Consider the following 10155-nt stretch of genomic DNA (forward strand, 5'->3'; position numbering starts at 1 on the left):
TCTCTGAGTTTAAACATTGTTGGAAACATTTGGGATAATGTATGTACACAACTCAACAACATACAGAACATAGCTCGAATGTTTATAGACGTTTTAATGTGGAAATTGTACGTATTGTAGCTTTAAATTTAAATTTTTTATTGCCTTTAATCACTAGTGACAGCTGTAGAGTGACAGGAAAGGGAAGAGAGGCAGCAAAGGGCCACAGGTCGGAGTCGAACCCATGGCTGCAGCAAGGACTCAGTCTTGGTGGATGTGGAGACGAGCTCTACTAGGTGAGCTACCGTTGGCATTTTTAGCTCTTTGCTTTTAGTTTTTCTACACAGAGCGAGGCTGTTGACCAGAGGTGAAGGCTCTGTGAATATAGCTTGTGTTCAGGAGATTTTAGTTCAGTTATCTTCACAGAAATGAGCGAAATGCTGAGATACAGAGCTGCTGTATATTTAAAAGAAAGTTTTCTTACACTTCTTTAAATCAAGAAGACATCGCGACCCTCTTTAAAGCTTATTATTGGGGGTCGGGACCTTCAGGTTGGGAACCAGTGCCAACTATGTAGTTTGCAACTCCTGATCCTTGAAAGCCTCATAACTGTTTTTCCGTCTTACCTTTACTCTACTCACACCCGATTAGCTGATCGAGTATGTTCAGCCAATCAATACACTCGTCCGTTAGTGTTGGGCCGGTCTTGCTTTTCCTTTTATACACTTAGTTATAGTTATACACTGTCATAATACCACAGACTGGGCTTATTTTATGCCTAAAAAGTTATCCCCCCCCCCCATGGCTAACTCTGAACTAAGAGCCACGTTTCCATGGTAACGCAGATAAAATGAGGGTTCCCAAGAGTCCTAGAAAACATGGACGTTTAGAGACTAATTTTCCAGTCATTGAAACACCTGGAAATTCATTAAAATGAGCAAATATCCTGGAAATCATCCTTTGTGTCCTGGAAAATGTTAACAGTATTTCAGCCCTCAGATCAGCTTTATAAACCTGGATGTGTATTTAGTTTGAAACTCGACTGTTGGGAGGACAGGACAAGCTGCACAGTATGACACATATGAATCACATCATATAAATCATATATGAAACTGATCTGTTAAAGGATGCATGAGAGTTATTGGTGCAGATAAATTCAGCCATAATAATAATAATAATAATAATTTATTTAGAATTCTTTTGAAAAACGATTGATAAGCTTTATGTTCTATGAAAGCCAAAGTATGCTTGTGAAGTTTACTAGAAAAAATTAATCAACATTTGAAAAGTTCAGAACTGTTGTTGTGTAAACAATTATGATGTCAGTTAGATTCAATTACATCAGAGCTACATCTCAGCCTCTCTTACCCTCACGTGTGTTAAAACTACAGGTTATTTATTTTTTAAATACAAACGTGAAATTATTGGTTACCTTATCAGTATTGGCCATTAGGAACAGGTTTATAATCACATCTCTCTGATTTAGAACTGAATCCTGCCAAGAGATTCCCACCCCAGTACAGACAAGAGATGGGACGACATACAATATTATCGCGATAAAAAACACTTAATTTATTCTGCTAAATATCTGTTATCGTGTCCGACATCCATTCGTTCCATGGTTGAAGCTTAGCGTGCTCGGCATGTTATGTGTCAGATGTGTAGGAATATTATAGATACCAAAATAAAAGACCAGGGTGACGAGGTTCCTATCTGTGATGCATGTGTTTCTAAGTAAAGTGATCACAGTATGTTTTAGTGCCACTTTAAAAGTATGAAGTATATCATCAATTATGACCAACATAACCGTCCCATGCCTAGTACAGACCCTGTTGCACTAGTAGAAGGAGATGAATGTTGACTGAATCTGCCGACCAGCAGTTACTCCCCCGCTCAGAAAAAGGCGAGTATAGCAGAACGAAGCGAGGGCAATTTGCAGTCTGGACTGATTCTCATATTCAGCCATTTGTTCATGCGTACGGTTCAACTTCAGCAGGATCACAGACCCGTCTGGGACTGGGATTGGGTTTTGTTAGGACTGTTTTGGCCTCCACACCAAAGTCTGTAACTTCACAAGATTGCAGGCTTCTAATAGTGTTGAGTAAACAATCGGTGAAACACTGGAGGACGAGGAGAGAGAGTCAGCATTATAAATTCTTTGTAATCTTGGATCAACATGTTGGAGTGTAGCTAGAAACACTGCATTACACACTGTATTATATTACATCCACAGAGTTCCCATCTGTTGGAGGGGGGGGGCACTTTGTTTCCTTCTGCTCGCTCCTCAGCCTATTGATCATTGATTGATCGGCTTTTCCCTCCAGCTTTTTTCAGCCTTTCGCCACTGCAGGAGTTGTCGTTTCTGAATCATGACTCGATTGTTTTGGGGTGGGACGGCGTCATCTTTCAGTCATGAATTCTTTAAACTGTCATTTCGTCCTCAGCAGACGTTCTCCTCCTCTGCGACACATTATTTCTCACGTGTTTTACACTTTTTCCTTTGCACTTGCCAACATCCACACTTTGCCCATTATCTCTCAGAAACTGACCACTTTAAGCCACTTTACGACTAACTGAATCCTTCCTATCTGCTGTGATTTGTTGCAGTGCCGTTCTTCCTGTGGTGAAGGCAGTTTTTATTGAGTTTCCGCCATATTCGTTTTAATGCCATCTGCTTTGCTTTCCCACTTGTAGAAGAGCTGAAGTCTTATATCATCACAGATCACGACATCCCAAACATCTGTCTGCAGTGCAACAGTATTTTCTTCCACATTAAAGCATCTGTGCCTTTTTAATATAACGGTGCTGTCAAAGTTGGCCGAGAAATACGGTTGATTATTTGTTCTAAAAAATCACATCGGTTGGACTCATTCGAGCGCACTATGTCCATAAACCAGTACGTAAAATAACTGTGCCGTCTACTGTCAAAAGACTACAAACTTCAGTTTTCATAATCGAGTTGATGGTACGTTTTTTTTTTGTGATACAACAGGCAAACTATTGTACATCCACATAGAGCAGAAATGTCAAACATGGATGAGCTCATTTAGAGCAGAGACACATGGCATCCCAAGATGCCGCACAATTTGTAAGACGTGTACACAATTTAAAAATAATTAGGACTAAATGAATTAATCATAACAGGAACAACAGTGCAGAACAGGAGAACAAAGTCTTGTCAGTTATTCAGTAAATGCCCTTAAACAGAATATACTATTTAACCAAATAAATGGGTATAAACCTTTGGCGTCTTTTAGCTTATTTTATCTAATTTCCTCATTTCCAGCAGCAGCAGGCAGCCGGTTTCTTCAAAAAAGCTTTCAGTAAAGTTAGCAGCTAATGGCTTTTTTTGGAGCTTTCTGCTTTGTATGTGTGATCTGCTGGTTGTACACAGTACTGACTCTATAAATGGGACCCAAACACCGGACCGAGGCACAGAACACATTCAGCCTACTTTCTAGTTTGCCAGGATATGCTGTTGTTGTGCTGTTAGCTGTAGTATCAGGAGAGTTGTGAGCATCGGTGCCTGGAGCCGTTGTGCTGGCTCTGGGAAACCATCTCGTCCTTGCTGCATGGTAGTTGCCAGCAGCAACTTTAGGGACACAACATTGCATAGTTTTCTCTATATCATGGTATTTGTCATGATATTTGATTTCCTCCACAATCACTTACCCCACCTTTTAAAGAGCTGAATATTTTTCCTCAGGAGTTGGGGAGAGACCAAAATGGATCTAAAAAGAGTCAATATTGGACTATAGGACTCTAATAGGTGCTAATGTTGCTCCATGTCTGCTGGAAGTGTAAATAAGCAACTGTTGGCTAACACTATTGTTTTCTAAGGTCATAATATGTCAGATATTGTGTCTACAACATGTTTCACTGCCCCCACTCAACACTGGATGATTGGGGATAGAATTCCTTGGAAAATTTTAGCATAATGCCATACTTACTGTGTTTTCTGACAAATATAAAGTCATTTACTTCAGAGCAGTGTTTGTTGTGTTTGCCACAGCAGTGAAGGCATCCAGTGCAGCAGCTTCTCAGGATTCGTTCTCTGCAGGTAATTCTGTTGGCCGTCCGCAGAGGCCAGATGACAGCATGGTTTTCCCCATTGCAGTCACGAGCCAAGACACCACGCCATCTGTCAGATTTAGCTTCCAACTGCGACCTCCTCACTCCCCAAGGAATTTACTTTATCACTCACTCAAGAGTCGGCTAGCTCGTTAATGCCTCTGAATTTAAACTACTGTAAATTTGTTTTAATTTAGATCAGAGACTGTGAGACCTTCTCCACCAGATTGTCTGGGTTCTTAAAGGGGTCCTCTTTTATTCATAAACATATTATATCATAGAGATGAATGAATACTTTGTTCTGCTCTGCTGCTCTATAGTCAGTTTCACAGCCTGTTTGGATTTAATATATCAGGAGTTTGCTGAATGAACTGGATCTCCCTGAATGTCAGGAGAAGTTAGTTCTTGATGGCTTCAGGTTAATGATATTTGAAAGGTACAGTAGTCAGATTTCAAGTTGCTCTTGTTGTCCTCTTGATTTGGCGTCCATCCATTTTCTGTTCATTCTCCCCAGATATTAGATGTCATTGAGCACCGCTGGAAGGTGAGCAGGTCCACTCAAATTAAAAAATGCTTCATTTGATAGTGCTGCTAATGTGGCATTAAGGGACTTAAACTGGATTTGGTTTTATTGCTTTTCTGTACTGCAGTGTGCAGGTTGATATGAAAGATGAATTTTAGAATATACTGTTTTGTACTGGATTTTGCAGGCTTTTTGGGGGGGGATTCACGGCAGCTTTTCTAAAAAAAATGATGATGCTTGTTGCAATGTTTTAGGTGTTTTTTTGTAGTGAAATTGCCAAGTCAAAATAATGCATTTTTTTGGTATAATTAATCAGAAATTGAAGGCCACTTGTTCCAGTGAGAATTAAATCACTGGTAGTTCAGTGAGATGTTGCTCAACGATTGGTGAAACTGGCAGGAAACTACAATAATTTGGTTGAATTTGCGTTAATTGTTGCAATCAAAACTTCCTAAACGGACTGAGTATCTCAACTAACCCCATCGGTTACTGTAACTCTTGTCTTGCACATCGTATTGGTCCCTCGAAAATAGGGAAGAGTGCTCCTTTGTACGTATGGGCTCCTCTTGTTTTTCTTCTTTATGGAACAATGGGTCATCTGTAGCTTTTGATCAGCACACAGCAGGATTAATTAAATCAATTAAAAGTTTAACAAAGCATTTTGCAGCTCCAGGGGGAGATGCACAAAATCTGATTCAGTTGGGGCTGAGGAAAGTGTTGGCGTGATTGGATGAATATAACGGCTATCCGCGGTTGGCTTAGGCCATCAACGGTTGGGTTTCTTTTTGCTAATCTTGTCATTTTGCTAATTTAATGGTCTGCCTCAGAAGAATGAGTAAGCACACATGAGTGAATACACCAGCAATTGCCGGCTGTTAGACTGACTGTGGCCGGTTAAATTAACAAATCGCACATCCCTAGCTGAAGACTACAAGTTTGAAAATGAGTTTGCTCAAATGAAACAAATCCGGGAGCGTGGAGTTACAAATACATGAGTCAAACCCTGATCTCTACCTCATCCTAAGACTTTTCCCCACACAAAAATGTCATATCCAAGCAAAAATACCTCTTGTTACAGAGTATTTTTTCTGTATCTAGATAGTAGCATGGATTGGATGCATCTGCACCGGTTCATCTGGATGCCATTCTCTCTCTCAACACATTACTGTTCTTACCACGGCGGGCAAACAACATCAGAGGAACATTTGATCTGAGAGTTTAACAAGAGTTTGAAAAGCTCTAGAGGAACAATGCCTCCTACATCATCTGAACATCTCTCCTCCGCCTCCCTGCTGGAGTACATAACAGTGCCTCAAGCAGTTGGATGCTACTGTGGTGTCTTTGGCATTCAGTATGTTTTATTATTCAGAATGTGTTAGCTTTAAAGTAGAACGTGTCATAAAAATATTGTTATCTATTGCAGTGGAGAAATGCTAAAGTTTTATTTGAGATGATGCAGAAACCATTAGAGTCCATCAGAGAGCTCCAGATAGTTTATCATTCAAGTGTAAAAAACCTGCTCATGGTCACAATTCTTAACTAAATTTGAGCGTTTAAACAAATGTTTCGTAGGAGACTGGATGTGAACTATAGACTGAACAATACAGGATTTTTCAGGACGATACCAATATTGATATTGATATTGATCTATGCAAATTCTTTGCATCCAGGCTTTGCTAAATCCATGTAACTATACAAAGCCGTACAGCGTACTGCGTTCTGTATGGATGATTGCTGTCGCATGATGTGCTTTGGAGAGAGATGATAGCGAGGGGAGAAGAGAAGAGATTAGGCTAGAGAAACTTTCCAAAGCAGAAACAAAACAAAACCTTTGTACATTGTCGGTTGTAAAAGAGAACAACATTAGTACACTTGAAAACAGGATGAATCATCTGATCACGTGCAGCTTCCACAGCTTATTTTAACATTTTACCTCCAATTTAGACAATTTTAATTGTCTTTAACCTGATTTCTATCTGCTCAATAGCTAACTAACTGTCCACACTCTGGATCAACTCAAATGTGAGCAGCAGAAGATGAAGACACTGTAGTAACATTAACGAGCATAAACATTATTTATTTTCGGTGGCAGCAAACACAACACACATCCTTTCAGTAACTGTTATACTGCAACCTCCCTCATGTTACTAGCCCTCACCCACACACACTGGCAAAGACTCACTTCCCAAAGTCTGTATTTCCAGCTCTTGGATCAAATATTTTGACTTCTCCATCATTAATATGTATGTGTGCATTTACAGATTTGTCCAAACATTTACAAATCTCAATACATATTCAAATCTTAATACAGATTTGTAGATATTTGCACACATTTTGATTGAGAAACAGTTACATAACTCTGCACACTCATTTGTAAATAGTTTTTCCTAGAATAATAGTTCCATAAATGTCTTTATTTTTCTTATTTTCTCTGTTGTATATTTACTATTGCTATATTACTACTATCGCTTTAATAGAACAAAAGTGTTTCTTATCCAGTCAACTCAATTAATCGATGGAGTAATCAATAGAATACTTGATTATGATGATGAGCAGTGAGCTATTATTGGCCGACATATTGGTGGAGCTCTAATGTGAACCTTTTTCTACGGTCTCATTATACACATCCCGCTGTTTTGCTGGCGATGACATTAAAGACATTTCTTATGTCAGATTTCTTTGTGAATCTACAGAAAACATTAAGACATTTACAACTATAGTTTCATGCTAACAGTGATTTTAAAAGTGGTTAATTTGTCATTTGTATGTGCTTCTTGGCAGTTCAATCAAAATACAGCAGGCTGTCAAATTAACCTTGAGGACAGCGGGCCTGTATTGATCTGCATGTAGATGTGGATTTACCAAGCCCTAACCTTTACCACAGGATTTACTAAGGTGTCCTCCAGTGCCCTCAACCTCATCTCCACCCCTCAAATTATACATTCAAATTAGGCAAAATCTCATCCTCATCATTCACCCTCTAGAGATCCACCTTCTTCTTCCATGAATTTGGATATGTGCAGATACCAATACTGATACCACTTAGTTAAATTGGTTGTATTTTATGATGCAGCACAACTTCCCCCCCAGAATGTCGGCTTTTCACTCTTTACAAGTTGCTTTTCTATAATTTGAAACTAAAATATCTTCCAACTAAGGACTGTTGAGTTAGCCAGCTGTTTCTAGCTCACTCAGTTTCAGTCTCATGTTACGTTACGGCGGGCTCATGCTCGAACTCATAAAATACTGGGAGACAGTAAATATGGGAACTACTAAATATTTGATTCCTTCTATAACATTTTGGCTTAAACTTGCATTATTATATAATTCATAAGCCTATAGAATCTGGATCGGTACGGTTTCCACATGGAAATTCAGAGACTAATTTTCCAGTCATGGAAACACAACAAATTAACTACGTTGTCCTGGAAGATTTCACTCGCTCAGATTACATAAACCTGGGTGTGTATTTTGTTTGAAACTCGACTGTCGGTAGGATAATCTGCATGGTCTAAAACATCTAAGCAGGTTTATGATCAAATTTACTTTTGTTGTTTGGCTCATGAATTTGACGATGAATTTGTTGTAAATAAATTCTACTTGATTTGAACTGTTATTTATGCTCTTCTGAGGCCGCGAGCATGTCCCTTAAAACGCTGACTGCCCTTCTGAGAAAGTGCTATCTTGTATTGTGAAGAAAATGTCCTGAAAATGATTTCTTAAAAAGAGTGAGAACCCTGCAATATGTGACATCTGATACCGATACTGGATTAGATCGTTTTCATCTCTAATTATTTATAATATCTCCGTCTTTTATACCCACCCAACCTGTGCTGAACTGTACATTGTTAGGTTCAAATAAGGTCCTACTGTGATTAAGAGGAATCCTGTTAAAGCTCCTTAAACAGGTTACTGTGGCATTGAAACGTTACGGTGAGTTAAAGCAACTCATTTAAGGTGCAAAATTAAGTGTTTTGTCCACTGGCCAACTGGCTAATGAATGGCTCAATAGATTACCTTTGTTTGTTGCAGCATTTAGTTACTCCATGTAGTTTTTTTTTAAAGTTGGATGTTTTCTGCACTTTTCGCATGGACGAAATACATTTTTTTACATTTTTATTTCACAGCTCAGAAAATATTAGTAGTAATGTTAAGTGAATGTAATCAGTGGTTCCTTACAACATTAATAACAACAAGGTTGTAGTACAAACAGAGATAGTGAAGGGATAGCTACCTTAAAGGAAAATGAACTCTTGTGGCAATTTTTTGATAATTGATTATTTGTTTGACTAATATTTGAAGCAAAACTGCAAAAAATCTTAGAGTTACAGCTTCTCAGTTGTAAAAAATTGCTTCTTTTCTTTGTCTTTTGTCAGTGATTCCCAACAAAGACTCACAAGATAAATCTGAGGGGTTCATAAGAAGCTTGATGTTTGACAACAAAACAACAAAGTTCTGCTACACAAACTGGAATTATTGTATTTTCAGCTTTTGCATTTTTGCATGAAATAACAGAATGTAATAAATAAGACGATATGGGAAGTTAAAACAAACCAAACATTAAACTCTGTATCTCTGTATAAACTGTGTATCCAGTCGAGTGCAGCCATGCATGACACATCGCTGTTGAGGCGTTCAGTGACCTGAGAGGCTTTGAACGCTTGTAATAAATCTCTTGTCCATTGTCAATAGTTCTGGCTCACAAAAGTATTGATTATGAAATGAAATGTTAGGTTGTATGCAAATTGATGACCACGAAAAGTTCAGCCATGAATAATTGTTCTCATCTGAAACACATATCGACTGTTTGACACTTGTTGATTATGGTGCTCGCAGTGTGAATGCATCTAATGAGCAATTCCTTTTAATTATCAAATGTTTTTAAATAATTGATTACCTATGCAGTCTGTAAATGTTCATAAATTAAGAGTAACTCCCTATCACATGTTTTCAGAGCTCAAAATAAAGTCTTCAAGCCAGAATATTCAAAATAACATGTTGTCTGGATCAGTAAATGTCTAGGGACAAATACATTACCAGATGCTTCTGAAGCCTGTTGATCTTAATGTCTTCATTAAAAATTCATGAAAGTGACACATCTGACTGATGGTTGTGAAGCGATAATAAGCTCTTTCTTTTTCCTGTTTGTGCTCAAGAATAAAGATAAAACTTCATGTTTTAAACTGTTTAAAAATCTACTATCAATACTTGATATACAGTCTGACTGAGCGTATTGAGCCTGATACCAATATCACAATATTTCACTACTATTGTTAAAAGAGCACTCTGCCAATTTATGATGGGCAGTTTTTTAAAAAGTATTATATATCATTGGTTGAGCAGTTTCAAGTCATCCATAGCAGGAAACAATGGCGGCTCGCCTGGTCACACACCATCTTGTATTACAGCTAAACAATTCACTTAAATATGTTTGTGAAATGATTTTAGTAGAGAAATAGTCAACGCAGTAACAGAATCTGTATCCATATCTGATCAGCACTGACTAGTTTGACAGTTTAATCTGAGTTTGGTGCGTTGAGCTGGACGGACTTACTGAGAATGAACCTGTCAATCACAAGGTA

The sequence above is a fragment of the Morone saxatilis genome, unplaced genomic scaffold, assembly GCF_004916995.1.
Source record: "Morone saxatilis isolate NCDOM2014 unplaced genomic scaffold, NCSU_SB_2.0 Contig20, whole genome shotgun sequence".
NCBI lineage: Eukaryota > Metazoa > Chordata > Actinopteri > Moronidae > Morone > Morone saxatilis.